This window comes from Centruroides sculpturatus, unplaced genomic scaffold (genome assembly GCF_000671375.1).
Source record: "Centruroides sculpturatus isolate CEXI.00-Female unplaced genomic scaffold, Cexi_2.0 scaffold1174, whole genome shotgun sequence".
Lineage (NCBI taxonomy): Eukaryota > Metazoa > Arthropoda > Arachnida > Scorpiones > Buthidae > Centruroides > Centruroides sculpturatus.
Window position 1 is genome coordinate 203,623 of NW_019385474.1, and position 17,473 is coordinate 221,095.

Sequence of the window (17,473 nt, forward strand, 5' to 3'; positions counted from 1 at the left end):
TATATATATATATATATATATATACAAAGTGGCCCAAAAATGAGTTAACTGTGTTTTGCTTTATGTGTTTCAAGTATACTTTTAAATATATAGGCTTATATATATATATACTGCACTGATGTTTACTTTATATTACATGCATACAGTCTGATGATAAATAAAGTATTTGAAATATGTAAATTATGTGTATATATATTATTATTTTATTTCTTTAATCTGTATCCTAAAAAGATAAAATTATAAGGGTCAATTTTATCAAAGTTTATAAGGGTATATTTATCTTGAATTAAAATTATTTTAATAGAATTTTAGTTCATGATGATAGAAATGTATTTATTTTGAACCTTAATACATTGATTTATTTTATAAATTATTTACTGATTCTTATTAAAAGTTACACAAGTTATTGAATAAATGATCTAAAAATTTATTAATAAATTAAGTTAAATTAAATTAAAGTTATTTAAATTAATTTTAAAGATTTTCTAACAATATATTCTAATTTATTATTAAAATCAGTATGAAAAATTGATAAATTAATATCAAAATTTAATTTAAATTAATTTAAATTAAATTTATTTTAACGTTTTAATGATTAAAATTAATTCTAATATCTCAATATATTACAAACCTTTCTTATATTTATTAAAATAAATAAACAATAGATAAATTGGATAAATAAATAATAAATAAGATAAATTATTAATTTTATAAACAGATAAAACTGATAAAATATTCTTAATATCTGAACTGTAAACGTATTTAATGATTTAAAAATAATTTAAATTATATATTTTAATATATAATACGCAATTATTTTTAAATGTAAATTAAATTTTTATAGGGTATATTGAATGAAATCTAAATTAATACTATATAAATAACAATTACTAACAAGAAAACATATCCATTTAGCTGTGTTGCAAGTGTATCTAGATGTATCATCTAGAAGAACATCATTAAGAGATGATGATCAGATGTTCCTGTACTAAATTACAGTTAACTGAGTGCAGAAAAATAAAATAATCGTATATAATTCAATGTAATTTCCAACATATCAAACCCATACTTCTCATTACTTAGAGATAGAGGTCCAACTTGGTGCTGTTAACTCTATATACAGTGGTGGGGTGATCTGGGAGGATGGTGTAAAAAATACTATAAAGCCTCCGGGAATTCAATACCCACATTACTCCTCGTAAGTAAAACACTGTCTGTGTATATATTGTATATATATACTGTATATGTAATATAGGACACGATAGCAGCTAGTGTATCAGAAATATACTGGCTGCTATCGTGACAAGATATGGCCACCCCTGAGTTATTGCTATTATAAGGAAAAGTATTTATACATAAAATTAATATATCAGAGTTATTATACAGTTAACAAGTCATATAAATTCATCAAATATATATTTCATATTGTTTAGAAACTAATTTGTAGAGTCTGGCATTATCGTAATGGAACAACATACACCATAAAGTTACCACATTACAACACCATTCCACGTTTTCTTATTATCTCTAGTCTTTTCTTTTCAATGGTATATTTCAGTATTTTCCAATTGTGACAATATTTCTATGCAGTAATGGTTTTATTAGGTTTTAAAAGTTTGTAATAAAAGATTTCTTTATGATTACATCATACTTACAGCATTATCTTCTTTCGATCTAATAGTTACTACGGTGTTGTACAGACTGCACAGAATCGTGCAGTCTGCAAAACACAGTCTTTTCCTTTTCATATTGCTGTATAGTACCCATTTTTCATCGCCTCTTACTCGTATATACCCAAAAATGGGCCATTCTTTCCCCTTCCACTTAGAAAACGCACGCAGGTGCTTTACATCACTTGTTAATCTTACATAAGTACGCCACAGTCGTCTATATTTGCTCTGCTCGAACGGGATTCGTCTCTAAAAGAAAAGTTTTCCTGTTTAAATCTAGAAAACCGTTTCCTTCGGGCACTAAATGAAAGAACACCTCCGTGTAAACACTATAAAAACTACGTGTTGCTTCCGCTGCGTACTTCCTTTTTAAACTCATACAACACAACACGTCGTAAACGCTCTTTTAAGGTTATCCATTTTCATTTAGAAATACAATACTTTAAAAATTAACGGTTAAAAAGTAATTAGCATTATTGCCACATTCAGCATCTCGAAATCGCTACGAAATTTCCGATAGCTGAGTGAATAAAACCACTGAACCCAGTGTTCGGTGGTTTTTATTCACTTAGTGAGGTCGTGGGTTCGCGCCTCATCAACGAGATGGCCACGTGGAGTTTTCCGGGTTTTCTTCACGTTTGTAATCCTTAAATAGGGAGCCAGTTTCCTATAGAAAGTCCTCCAAGGAGTCGTCCCCTGCCGAGGGGGATTCCTGATGCCGAGAGGGGAGAGTCATTCCTGATGAATTTATAGATTCTACGTTTATAAATAATATATTTGATATATTTTATGACTTGATAACTTCAATTTGGTAAAATAATAGATGTAATCTTTACGTTTAAAGTCCTGCTGATTGTCTGTCATTTGCTGTATCATAAACTTATCCTCCCCTTAAAATGGTTGGCTTTTAGAATATTTTAATATATTTTTCCTTATTTTAAAATAAAGTAAAACTTTAATAAAATATTTTATATAATTTCTAATTATAAGATTAGAAATCATTTAAAATTTTAAGTTTAATATATAATATACATCTGATTTCAAATGCAAGTAATCTGCAGGAAACTACGGAATATTAATACAGTATTTTATAATATATCTAATAATTTTTACATTGAAAAAGTTATTAAAACCCCAAATTAAAATGTCTTTAAAAATAAATATCTGAACACTGTCTAAATATTTATACAAAGTGTAAAGAATAAAATCAACTTTTCATACTTTCTCTTATATTTATCAAAGAATTTATTAATAATTTAGATAATTTACTTAAGAATATTATATATATATTGTTGACTTTTAGTACAACTTTCTTGATAAAATCATAAATTTATTTCTATTTTTGTACAGAAATAAATGAGATAACATATGAAGAGATATCTCATTGATGCGCTGGGGATTTCGTTATTTCATTTGATTTGAGTTTCCTTTTGAAGATTTATTCTTTTATAAAAGATTGTTTGTAGTAGTTTCAATTGTAAATATTTTATTTGACGTTATATTTAAAAGTTTAGAAATTATTAGATTCGGCTACATAAAGGGAGAATGAAGAAACACTTAAAGAGTGCAATCAAAAATGTTTTTTGTATATACTTTTTTATTCTTTAAAAACTGAAAAAAATGGATTTTTTTTTTCTGAATTGCATGTATAAAAGGGGGTAATTAAATTAATGTTTCTGAAGATAATCATTAATCATTTTTACACAAATATTTTATTTTTAAGCCCTACTTTAAGAAATACATTTGTCAACCATAATCGTTCTTAACTTTCTGACTCTATTTTATATAAATATATTTTTTTAGTTTCGCCCGCCTGTCTATGGTTTTATCGCAAAGGACCCTTTTCTTTTAAAGTTCCTTCCGCCTGTGACAGTAAGAGAGACTTTTACCAAGACTATTAATGGGTTCGGAAAGGTCCAATGGATTGGCTGGGTTGTTAGGATGATCTGTCCCGAAAAATTCTTGGGGTGCCACCATAAAGTCCATATACCATTACTTCAATTTGACGTCATTTTATATATCACACTGCAAAAAAAAACTATATAGTTGACGTCAAACTGCGCTAAAAGCGTGCAATATTCTGACGAAAAGAATGCACTCGTGTTTCATATTTCCGGGACCATTTAATACAGATTATTCGTTCCATTGCATTTCTTTCGTATTAGAGGGGAAGACATTTTTATTTATTTATTTATTTTTTGTCAAATTTTATAATTTAGAAACTATAATACAATTTTTAGCTGTTCAATTCAATACAGTTCGGGCCTCTTTCGATCTCTGAGAAGTCATCGTCTATCTTATTCTTATCTTCAAATATTTGCAATTATTATTCAAATTTCTTACTGAATTACTCGAGATAATATGTAAAATTCCTATTTCTATGTGTTACCTGTTTTCAATTTTTCATTATTATAACTAAAATAAATAGAAAATTCATTCGAAATACAAAAGAAAAGAAAATAAACAGAAATTCTAATTGAATTTTGCTATTTTAATCATAGTTCGATTTAATAGAAAGACTATTTGAAATGAATTTTTCGTCGAGGAATGTTTACTTTCATCAAAAATTATTGAAAGATTTTTACATTGACACAAATTCAAGATTTGGGCAAAGGAAGAATTCATTTAACTGTGTCCAATTCAAGAAATTTGCCACAATTAAAAGGAATTACAGGAAGAATTTTAAAAGTAAGATAATTAATTTAATACTAATTTATAAAAATAAATTGAGTTTATTCATCAAGTGTTATTGTGTGATCCAATGGAAGGAGAAATGTTAAGAACGTAATGTTAACGCTGCCCATCAACTTTATCGATTGAAGATTGGATTGAATTAATGGAATAAAGCAACGCAACATGGAGACGATCTGCCGATTGGTGATGCCTCTCGAGAAGACTTTCTTTGGAAAACTGACCTTTATTTAGGTAGTAGGAACGTGAAGAAAACACGGAAAACTCCACGTGACCATTCCGTGTTTATCAGTGTTTAGTGGTTTATGGCCCAATATATAGTTTTACATACTGACCAATATGTAAGAAAATTCTATTTTATTAAGAATAAACGTCATCAAAGCATTTTTATCAAGAAAAACTTAACTATTGTAAACTCATAAACTGGACAGCGATTTCCACTGTCATCCGTCCGTCTGTCTGTCTTTCCGTAATGTCGAGAACGGATCTAGATAGATGAAAACCGAGACCAAATATGGAAAGCCTAGGAGAAAAAGGCCCCGATTATCTGTATACGAACTTCCGATACAAAGCGGAAGTCATGTTATTTAATATAAAAATGTCCCCTGAAAGTTAGATAGATGACCAGCACGACTCCGTTGATAAAGGAAAAAGTGTGATGTACAGGGGCAAGCCACTACTGACTTTAAATAAATTAAATATGATTAAAAATTGCAATTATTGTGACGATGTCACAATAAAATAATTGCTCGTTCCATTCAAAAAACTTCTTAATAATTTTCCAGAGATAAACTTCTACCATTGCTTTATTAGTTTAAAAATCTAGCAACGAGTTGTGTAACTTTCCCGGCAAAAATGTTAAAATTGTGTGTAGTGCCATCTGTTATGAGATTGTATTCAAAATCTTTTTATATTATTAATTATTATTATAAAGTGGCAAAATGCTTAATTTTGAGAGTAGAAATGAGTTTATAAAAGAGTTGTGAATACTAATAACGAGTAAAATCTTGGTTAAGTCGAGATATGGCACTTAAGCCCCTCTATCTCCCCATCTCCTCAACCTTTAATCACCAAAATTTAATGGAATCAATGTCCCTAACAGACAAACTTCCCTGCAAAATTTCAGAAATTTTCGACAAAAAGCCCAGGAGTTATTAAGCTTCAAATTGGGTAAACAAAATAGTGCTTCACCTCACACATAAACATCCATACATACAGAAAACACCCCTTGTTTTTTACATTTCTTGACCCGGATATAATAGTCGAGAAAGTAAAATGATAATAATAATAATTTTAAAACAATAGGATAAAAGATAATTGAAAACAAGTCATTTTAATGCCTGTACTTGACATTAAAAAATGTTCGACGATTAAGAAGACTGAAATTGGTCTAAAGACAATCTTTAACTTGGAGAAATGTCCTCATAAATCTATTATTTCACCTACTCGAGTGATAATGCATCCTCGAATCGACTCGAATTGCATTCCAAAGAATATGATTATCGTGCCTTTTCTCACTTTTCTCAGAAAATTTATATCCTTCTTCTGTTATTGATTTTATTCTCCATGTCCATAACATCTCTTTTTTTAAAATAATTTCTCTTCTATTTTTAGACTTCGACACAATAGTTCCATATGAAATTATTTTCTTTCAGATGTCAGACAAACTTTTAATTTATATAAAATCGTTTTACTTTTATCATCAGGGGGTCCAAGTAGAGTCATCCGACCCAGTAAAGACACAAAGAGATTTCCGACGTTTCATCCTTTATGTAAAGGACATGATATGAATTAATCTTTATTTTGATACGTGGAAGAATTTTTTTTAATTCGTTTTATTGGTTTTTCTATGTATGGTTCTGGAAAACCGTCGTTACTGTTTTCCAGAACCATGCATACCAAAATTTTTACATTTTTTGGGCTCAGGGCACCTTGAAACGTCGATAAATGTAAAAGAAGGGGGGATTTTCTGTACGTGTGAATGTTTATGGGGTGTGGGAAACACGAGTTTGTTCACCCAATTTGAAGTTTAATAACTCCTGGGCTTTTTGTCGAAAATTTCTGAAATTTGGCAGGGAGGTTTATCTTTTAGGGGTATTGATGTTATTGAATTTTGGTGATTAAAGGTCGAGGGGATGGGGAGATAGAGAGGTTGAGGTGTTGGACTTAACAAAGATTTTTCTCGTTATTAGCATTCACAATATTATATAAACTCTTCTCTGCTCTCAATATTAAGCTATTTTATAATAATTAATAATATAAAAAACTTTTTTAATACAATCTCATAACAGATGGAATCACACACAATTTTAACTTTTTTGCCAGGAAAGTTACGTAACTCGTCGCTGTAAACTTTTTTTCTTGCTTTAATCAAATTTTCCTCACTGTTTTGCCCAAATTTTGGAGGCTGGTCCTGTCTGCTCCCCCAATTTGTACGCTCAAGTATATTATTTTCATTTATATCAGTAGTAAGAGACCATGCTTTATTATGTTGTCACCTTTAGATCCTGCTATAAGACTGTTAAATTAACCCCACTTTTACGACTGATATAAATTTTTTTACCAAATTGGAGCCAGCTGACTAAATTAACTGCCTTCTGGACCACCCTGTATATCATTACGTATAGATTTTAGTTACGTATCCTTGTGTATGTAATTTTTTGTCAAGCAAAAGAAAATCAAGTTTTAAGGGTTGTAAAGTAAGGAATTTGATATATATATATATTTATTTATTATATATAATTTTATAAATTACAAAGTGAAATGAGAGAAATCACGTCATGGAAGTATATAAAAGACATTATTCTTTAGTACTTAGTGTCACCTTCTGGTTTGATCAGTATAATATCTAGTGAAATGTATCGCATATTGCATTCCTACTAACTGAAAAATGCATTATTCAGATGTTTTAACAATTTCTTTTCAAGACTTTTATACAATTTTTTTTTCTTTATTGTTTCTTTTAAAAAATGCAAAAATTCTGTACCGACTTTTACAATACTTTTGAATAAATAACATATTCAAATATCGACTTTTAACCATAAAATATATGTTATTGTAACATCACCTCAATGGCGATGTTAAGCATATTTTCTAATTTAAAAAAAAAAAATCCAGCAACGAGTTGCTTAACTTTCTCGGCAACATTTGATGGCGCCATCCGCCATCTGTTATGAGATTGTATTCAAAATCTTTTTATATTATTAATTATTATTATAAAGTGGCAAAATGCTTAATTTTGAGAGTAGAAATGAGTTTATAAAAGAGTTGTGAATACTAATAACGAGTAAAATCTTGGTTAAGTCGAGATATGGCACTTAAGCCCCTCTATCTCCCCATCTCCTCAACCTTTAATCACCAAAATTTAATGGAATCAATGTCCCTAACAGACAAACTTCCCTGCAAAATTTCAGAAATTTTCGACAAAAAGCCCAGGAGTTATTAAGCTTCAAATTGGGTAAACAAAATAGTGCTTCACCTCACACATAAACATCCATACATACAGAAAACACCCCTTGTTTTTTACATTTCTTGACCCGGATATAATAGTCGAGAAAGTAAAATGATAATAATAATAATTTTAAAACAATAGGATAAAAGATAATTGAAAACAAGTCATTTTAATGCCTGTACTTGACATTAAAAAATGTTCGACGATTAAGAAGACTGAAATTGGTCTAAAGACAATCTTTAACTTGGAGAAATGTCCTCATAAATCTATTATTTCACCTACTCGAGTGATAATGCATCCTCGAATCGACTCGAATTGCATTCCAAAGAATATGATTATCGTGCCTTTTCTCACTTTTCTCAGAAAATTTATATCCTTCTTCTGTTATTGATTTTATTCTCCATGTCCATAACATCTCTTTTTTTAAAATAATTTCTCTTCTATTTTTAGACTTCGACACAATAGTTCCATATGAAATTATTTTCTTTCAGATGTCAGACAAACTTTTAATTTATATAAAATCGTTTTACTTTTATCATCAGGGGGTCCAAGTAGAGTCATCCGACCCAGTAAAGACACAAAGAGATTTCCGACGTTTCATCCTTTATGTAAAGGACATGATATGAATTAATCTTTATTTTGATACGTGGAAGAATTTTTTTTAATTCGTTTTATTGGTTTTTCTATGTATGGTTCTGGAAAACCGTCGTTACTGTTTTCCAGAACCATGCATACCAAAATTTTTACATTTTTTGGGCTCAGGGCACCTTGAAACGTCGATAAATGTAAAAGAAGGGGGGATTTTCTGTACGTGTGAATGTTTATGGGGTGTGGGAAACACGAGTTTGTTCACCCAATTTGAAGTTTAATAACTCCTGGGCTTTTTGTCGAAAATTTCTGAAATTTGGCAGGGAGGTTTATCTTTTAGGGGNTTAACATGTTTATTAACTAAGTAAGTAATAAATTTATATTAATAGCTGTTTTAAATAAAGGGTTTTTTCGCCTTACAGAATTTATTCATTAATATTAGCATATGAATTTGAAGAGGTTAACCTAATTCTCTTGTATCTTTTCATTCTAGATACTTTCTATATTTAACCACCCGCAAAGGTAAGTTAAACGATATTCTCAAAAGTAGTTTTAAACTGAACACTACAGGTGATCGATAAATTGAATACCCGTCCAACGCCTACTCGCCTGGTCACGTGACTTTCTTCTACCCACGTTGATTTCGATCAAACACCCCCGCAGCTTGACATATATATATAAATGTAAGTCCAATAGAAGTGATGTTATTGATTAATAAAGGTATGTCAGCCGAAGACTATATTATTTTCATGAATTTCATTGAAGAATTTAAACCTATAAATCCACCAAAAGATATTCTAGATTATAATATATAGAGGTCAAAATATGTATGAACAAAGGTCCTACCAAAGGTCCTAGGTGAAAGGGGTTCTATACCGTTCGCGTATTCTACACGAACATTTAATAATATACACAAATCTCCCTGCAAAATTTCAGAAATTTTTGACAAAAGGCGTACCCTTTACACACACATACACATTAATATTCATACATACAAAATCCCCCTGAATTTTTTGCATTTCTCGATGATTTAAGGTGCCCCTGTATGTAAAAATCTTGGGGGGGGAGTTATTTTTTGATTGATTGTCATACGTCCCTTTTGTTACATATAAAAGCCAGAAAGTAAAAGTTATTATTATGTTCTAAGGGAATTTCAAGCGCTAAAAATCATAAAAATTTCTCTATTATAAATAACAAAACGGTATTAATTTTAAGCTTTCACTTAAAATAAATTGTCGAAGAGTTAAAGTATTTATATAAAGTAGTGTTTTTTATGACAGGAAAAGAAAAGAAAGTCTACAACAATCAATGTAACACTATTAAATTCGTATTGTTTGATGTAAATAGTAAAGTCTCGACACTGTTTACGTCAAGATAAAACCAAGTGCTGTCTAGGGAGCGATGCTCATGGAGGGAATCTTACTTTTTACTATAGTAAATAAATGCAGATGTTTAATGAAAAAATAAATAAATAAAAGTTCTCTTACAAGTATTTTGTCAACTATTCTTAAAGCTTTCATTTGACAGCTTTAACACGCTTTCATAATGATGAAGGAAAACAGGTGTCATCTTGAATGCTCATCTTTCCAATGAAATTCAATATAAGTGAAAAGAAAACATTCTGACTCATATAACTTACAGTTTACACAATAAACCTTTCTATTACTTGCTACAATTTTAGTTGATTTCGATTGGTTGTGGCCTTAAACTATAATATATAAGATCCACACTCAACTAATCAGTAGCGTGAGGCCCTAAGCTGTAGCTTCAGCTTATATTGTGTAAATCCGGCCCTATAGCCAATTATATTAATTAATGTAGTTAACTCCTACCAAAGGGCGAAGGTCGAGACATTATGTAACTCTACATATAAAATAATTATATTGTATATAAAGGTCATTTACATTTGGTGTAGAGGGAATTACGAAGTTAAAATTCGTTTTAATATGTTACTAAAAGTATCGTCGTGTTGTTTGCATGCACAGATAACAGAGAAAATAGTGAAAATATTTATATTTTTATACAAAAAAATATATAATTTTTGGATGACATATATTATCAAGATTTAATATTTTGAATCTGATCAATGCATGCTACGATTAAGATTTGACAATATTTGATATGCATTTCGAGTGTCTATTGCACGCCTCTTCAGTCATTAAGCTATTAACAAAATTGCACTCTTCTTCAGTCATTCGTCTCTTAACATAGTTGCACTCTTCTTCAGTCATTAGTCTCAACATAGTTGCATTCTTCTTCAGTCATTAGTCTCAACATAGTTGGACATGTTCAGAGATTAATGACTGAAGAGGAGTGCCATACGTTCGAAATGTTTATCAATTATTATGAAATTTTAATATCGTAATGTATTTGCATCAAAACGTGCGTTTGTTCTATCTTCTATTTCAGAAGAGTAAATAAAGGAATCACTAACATAACGGTTCTCCCCATTGGAATTAAAATCTTCGATCACAATTTAAATATTTGGAGAGATTTTGTATCAATTGACTCTTCGTTTGAAAAGAAGAGTTCTGGAGAAAGTTAAAGTAAACTTAGAAAATCTTCCACTAAAAATTTCTCGGTGATTATTTAAATATATATTAAAATAAAAATAAAATAACAGTTTGCAATTGAAACGAAATATATTTTTAAAATAATTTTACAAATAAATTATTTTTTTACTCGCCATACTTTCAGATTTTTGATCTCGAAAATGAAATGAAATCGCAGAGTCAAGAAATTCTTCGCGAGTTTTAGTTATAAATTGTTTCTGATAAATAAAATTTCATTAATTTTTATACTTGTTTTGTATAGTTATAACTTCTTAATTATGAAATTTCATTGAATATATACACAAACATAAAGATTTGCACCCACAGGCAGGACTGTATGAAGACATCAATCATGGGGTGAGTCGTGGATTTTTCTAACTGATGCAATTGCCAATTAACAAGGCTGGCTCCTCTCCTCACCTTCCCCCTTCACTGCCCTCTTATTTATACTTCTGCATCTCTTAATTCCGAAAAATAGTTTCATTCTTTTTCTTTTTTATGCGTGACTATCGACTATTGAACGTAATTTGCCGACACTGGGAGGCAATGCGATCCTCCAAGTAACTTTCCTCCTGCCCATTGGCTAAGAACTTAAAAAGTTAAAATGAAGTGAAATCAAAGAACTGAAATTCTTCCTGCAGCCATAAATTACTTGGTTGCAAGAAGAAATGCACATTTCTTTTTGTTTATTTTGCAAAATTATAACTTCTTCGTTCTGAAAACTCATTGAAATGCAGTTCTTTTCTTGTATCTTGGAATACAGGTGAGACGTGACATTACAACATAGCCTATTCTTCACACAAAAATCCTTTCGGTTATGCATTTAAATTAAAACTAGAGCTGAATTTTTAGTTTTTATACGGGTGTAATATTACAAAATTTTATCTAAAATATAAAGACACCTCCACACATTCTGTTTACATATAATTAGGTCATTTTTTCGTAAACGATCACCCTAAAAAAACTGTTACGTCAGATGCAGTAGAGGAAGCGTCCAAGCAGGGCCATTTAACGGAGGACCCAGATACAGAGGAGTCAAAAATGTAGTCTTATATATATAGAAATTAATATAAATCACAGTTTTTTGACAAGAGGTTTAAAAAAAATCTTGTTTTCTATTAGTTTTATTTATGGTCTTCGATGAGTGGTGAAGTCCCACAACTATGAACGGCTCGAGCCCTATCTCATCGCTCTCGTGTCTCTATATTACAATATAAATAATTTATTTTAAATAATTTAAAAATCCAAAATATTTATAAACTTTTTTTTATTTAAAAATAGAAGGAATGATTAAGATCACCGAGAAAACTGCAGAGAGAGGGAATCCCAGCTGGATCATTTGGTGTAAATCCTCTACACAGAAGGTCATTTGATTCAAAATATGAGGGATTAAATGGTTTAGTAGTTCAGCAGTGTCCATTTGCCCATGTCCCGGACACAGAGAACCGTTTAATCTAGGTCCTAGGGGTAAAATAGCATAGCGGGGTGAATTTAACCAAGCTTAAACAGCTACGCTACGCATGTTGGAGCAAAAAAAAAAATATGTTTTATTTTATTTCTCATTATTTCTAAATATTTTTAAATAATAAAACTTTATAAAAATAACTCATTTATATATTTATAATTATATTTATTATATTAAGAGACAATGAGCAATCAAAACATCATAAAACATCTAATCAATGAGAGATAAGATAACATTTTTAAACCATTATTTGACTGTTTAAAGTTCTGATATAATTTTTAAACAGTGAAAAACAGATAAAATATTATCCAAAATATAAACTGATAAACTTATTTTAAGTTTTACGCGTTTACAAAGAATTAGAACAAAAAACAAAAACGTCATCCGAGTAGCACTTTAACTTTCATTACAACGACTTTAGTGTAGCATTTACAAGAGAATTCAATCCGAGAGAATAGAGAGAATTGGATAAATTCGTGGAAAATTTAATTAATTAATCATAAGAGTTAAAATAATTGATCCACTAGAAGAGAAAACTCTTTTCTCTGATCCATTATTTCAATAGATTTGTTGATGGATCGATAATTTATTTTGATAGCTCCTTCTTTGTAATTTGGGAATATTCTAATGAATGGATTAATTAATCTGGAAAAAAATATATCAAAATATTCTAATATTTATTGCAATTTATTTGCTTAATATTTATAATATTGCTTAATGTTAACGTCATAAAATTCAGTAAAATCGAAATGAAATTTGGCTTTGTTCTCTTGATGTGTTTTCAAGAGAACAAAATCAAATATCGCTTCGTTCTATTTTAATATTTTTAATAGTAATTTATTTAAAATTCTGCATATTTTTACAATTTCAAATTGTTTTATTTTATATTTGTAATAAACATTTTAATTATTTTTAATTGTTAATAAGTTACACAGCATCAATTTAGATACGAGAATTTTTCTGTAATTTTTCTGTAAATTTAATTAAATTTTATTAAAATTTATTATATCTAGCTTCTATACATGTATAAAAAATTATATATATATATAAAACATACATAAAATCCTTGTACATGTAAGAACTATGCCCCAGATTCACTGATACTTTCTATTATTTTTTTATTTTATTTTAAATACAACAAAAGAAAAAAATAAATAAAGTAAAAGTGCTTAAATTATTGCCTAAATCGAGTGAATTAGAACATATTTAATATATTAAACTTCCTTTGTAATTCGATTGAGTTAATTAAAACAAAAAAAAAGGCATACCTCTTGATCCAGTTTTGACTAGTTGCACGTCCTTCAATTGGAAACGTCAAGGAAACATAAACATTTCATTGGAATATTTTACATAACCAATGATAATTTATAAAAGAAATCTCGTAGGAATGTACATGTATCGATATTTACTCATATCGATACAGCTACGTGTACAAAAGAACACCGAAACTACTTACATAAAAGTACACTCGAACTGTATAATCGACAGCTTAAATTTCGAGTTACATAAAAATATATTTTTTAAAAATTACTCTTATAATTGTTTTATTATTATTATTATTATTATTATTTGAAGATTACTGAACTTAGAAACTGTACAGATAAAAAGTCAACACGTGATATTACTCAGGATCAGCTTAGAAACAAACGAGACCTTGGTCTATCGGTTGAACTGGGGTGTAAAATTCAGTAAAAATGAATAAAGATTATTGGTGTTACACTTTTATAAAAATGGTGTATATTTTACTACTTAAAAATCTCTTTTATATTTACGATAATTCTCGATAATAACAACATACAAGTTCAACGGCCAAAGTAGGGGAAATTAATGATCCAAACGATGACTCACAGTTATTGTAGGTCAAGTTTTATAACTTTACTTTTATGTCCTTTCTACCAATAGAATTTATCCGTAATCAAAACAATTTTTTCCTCCGGTTGTTTTTTTTATTATTATTTATGAAGTGAAATCAAAGAACTGAAATTCTTCCTGCAGCCATAAATTACTTGGTTGCAAGAAGAAATGCACATTTCTTTTTGTTTATTTTGCAAAATTATAACTTCTTCGTTCTGAAAACTCATTGAAATGCAGTTCTTTTCTTGTATCTTGGAATACAGGTGAGACGTGACATTACAACATAGCCTATTCTTCACACAAAAATCCTTTCGGTTATGCATTTAAATTAAAACTAGAGCTGAATTTTTAGTTTTTATACGGGTGTAATATTACAAAATTTTATCTAAAATATAAAGACACCTCCACACATTCTGTTTACATATAATTAGGTCATTTTTTCGTAAACGATCACCCTAAAAAAACTGTTACGTCAGATGCAGTAGAGGAAGCGTCCAAGCAGGGCCATTTAACGGAGGACCCAGATACAGAGGAGTCAAAAATGTAGTCTTATATATATAGAAATTAATATAAATCACAGTTTTTTGACAAGAGGTTTAAAAAAAATCTTGTTTTCTATTAGTTTTATTTATGGTCTTCGATGAGTGGTGAAGTCCCACAACTATGAACGGCTCGAGCCCTATCTCATCGCTCTCGTGTCTCTATATTACAATATAAATAATTTATTTTAAATAATTTAAAAATCCAAAATATTTATAAACTTTTTTTTTATTTAAANTATCGGTTGAACTGGGGTGTAAAATTCAGTAAAAATGAATAAAGATTATTGGTGTTACACTTTTATAAAAATGGTGTATATTTTACTACTTAAAAATCTCTTTTATATTTACGATAATTCTCGATAATAACAACATACAAGTTCAACGGCCAAAGTAGGGGAAATTAATGATCCAAACGATGACTCACAGTTATTGTAGGTCAAGTTTTATAACTTTACTTTTATGTCCTTTCTACCAATAGAATTTATCCGTAATCAAAACAATTTTTTCCTCCGGTTGTTTTTTTTATTATTATTTATTTATTACTGTCAAGGTTAACGTCGCCCGAAACGGCGGCATTCTTAAATATCAAACTGATGTTACGGTGTTATTTTTTCTACTAAAAAAATGTCTTAAACAATTAACTACCTTTAGTAGATCATGTTACGTGAAAGCACCATTCAGCATCTTCAATTTATCAATGAAGTAAACAATGTTAAGGATGCATACAGGTTAAGTGTCATTCTATAATATGGCAATTGTTAATTAATACAGTGGGTTGTGTATATTATAGAAAATGCGTCAATAACTCACCTGAACGACAGTTATCATACGTTTTCGTACTACATCTACTGAACAAGTAACGTGGATATCCTTGCGATGGTCTACTTGGAAATCGGGAGCGTGGGAGGTCTAGTTTCGATCATGCGCATTTTTCGGCTATCGATCGCCAAAGAAGTTGCATGGCAACCAAGAACATGGCCTCATCGCTAACTGAAAGGACGTTAGAGGTGAACTTTGTATTGTTTAGATGAATAGAAACGCATCAGAAAATTGTAATTGAGTCCCTAACCATTGGTAGCATTTTCAAAATTGTTTTCAATGAGAAATTAATGTTGTAATTACTCGCTCGAATGGAGTTTATTATCGTCTATAGAAAGTTTTTTTTATTTTTTTAACTGTTAGAAAAGCTTTTCTCTAATTTATAAAAATTATGAAAATAAATATATTAATATTAATAATTAGTAATTTTTTCTTCTTCTTTCCTGACTAATTCAACGCTCTTTTACTCTAATACTTTATCTTATTGTTCCGTATTCTACAGGTTGTTTATTCTTATTCTTTGCAAAGTAATTTCTCTTAATTAACTTTGTTAAAACGTATTTAAAATGGACGTATAATTTGCTTTAAATTTTAAAATGATTCGGTTTAATGAATTTTATTTGAATTTTTAATTAACTTTAAAAGAGTGGAAACAGTTTTAATGAATTTATTTAAATTTATTCTCTTTTTAATTGAATATAATGAAAATATTAACAGAAATTTTATAGGGAAGCATTTTAATAATATATTTATGAATTAAACCAGTTGTAATTAACAAAAAGTTATAGAAATCCACTCGAAGATGATCCACGATGAATGGATTTACCTGGAATATTTTTCTTTTCTTTAAAAAAAATAAATTATATTTATATAATATATAAATTTTCTTTTTGTTTAGATATTTCTGTCCAGTAAAATCAATAAAAACTATATAAATTATACAATGATCACCCCAAATAAAAACCAATCCTGAAGCTGTAGAAGAATTATTTAAAAATTTCAGAATGAATTTATGGGTTTTTTTCTCTCGGAAATAAACGATTTAAAATCCTTCAAAACACTACTTAAAGGATTTATTGTGGGCTATTATTATCTGCCTTAAATAGTAGATTCATTACACCACTCGTAAAGGGAATACAGCATATTCAGGAAGTCGTTATCTTTTATTATCAATTTATTGATAGCCCACAATAAAACTTATTAAATAACTATACACTAAGAAATCCTTTAAAGGGCTTTAAAATCTTTCTGATCTTGAAGCAATTCATTACTTAATTAAGCGGCATTTCTATTGGTACAGATCCTATTTGATTGTTCTATATAAAATAGATCTGTACCAATAAAAGTACCTCTTTATTCAAAAGAGATTGATTTACTATTATATATATTTAAAATTATTTAGATGTTTATCAGCGAAAAACTCAGTGACTCAGCTTGAATAAATGTAGTTTCCCATGAACCAGATATAAAAAGGATTATCAAGGTTCATCTGTTACCATAGTTAGGAAGAAGTTGCATTAATACCTATATTTTATCCTAGGAAATTAATTAAAATATTTATATATAAAATGTATTTAGAACGAGCAGTTATTTATTGTCACATCGTCACAATGCCGGGCTGCAATTTTTTATCATATTTTTTTAAATTTAATTTAATTTAAAATATATGCTCTCCACCTCAAATTAATAGTGGCTTGCCCCTGTACTTTATACTTTTCCTTTAACAGTAGAGTAGTGCAGGGCATCTATCTAACACCTTTCAGGGGATAATTTTTGTAGTAAAATAACATGACTTTCGGTTTACATTAGACGTTCTTGTATAATTAATTGGGATCTCCTTC

At 29.1% G+C, this 17,473-nt stretch overlaps 1 protein-coding gene across 4 annotated transcripts in view; it reads right to left on the reverse strand.

The window, feature by feature from the left end:
* LOC111639319 (neurensin-1-like) overlaps window positions 1–15,818 on the reverse strand; it is a 29,086-nt gene extending 13,268 nt beyond the window's left edge. Inside the window, exons 1-2 of one of the 4 annotated variants that reach the window (XM_023385173.1) lie at window positions 15,624–15,818; window positions 15,459–15,554 (exon numbers count right to left, since the gene is read on the reverse strand). The gene's annotated coding sequence lies outside the window, so the exon portion shown is untranslated. Of the gene's footprint in view, window positions 1–1,655; window positions 1,984–13,685; window positions 14,346–15,458; window positions 15,555–15,623 lie in introns of those variants that run through there. The other 3 variants (XM_023385172.1, XM_023385174.1, XM_023385175.1) reach the window with 3 other exon arrangements.
* Between the last annotated feature and the right edge of the window lie 1,655 nt (window positions 15,819–17,473).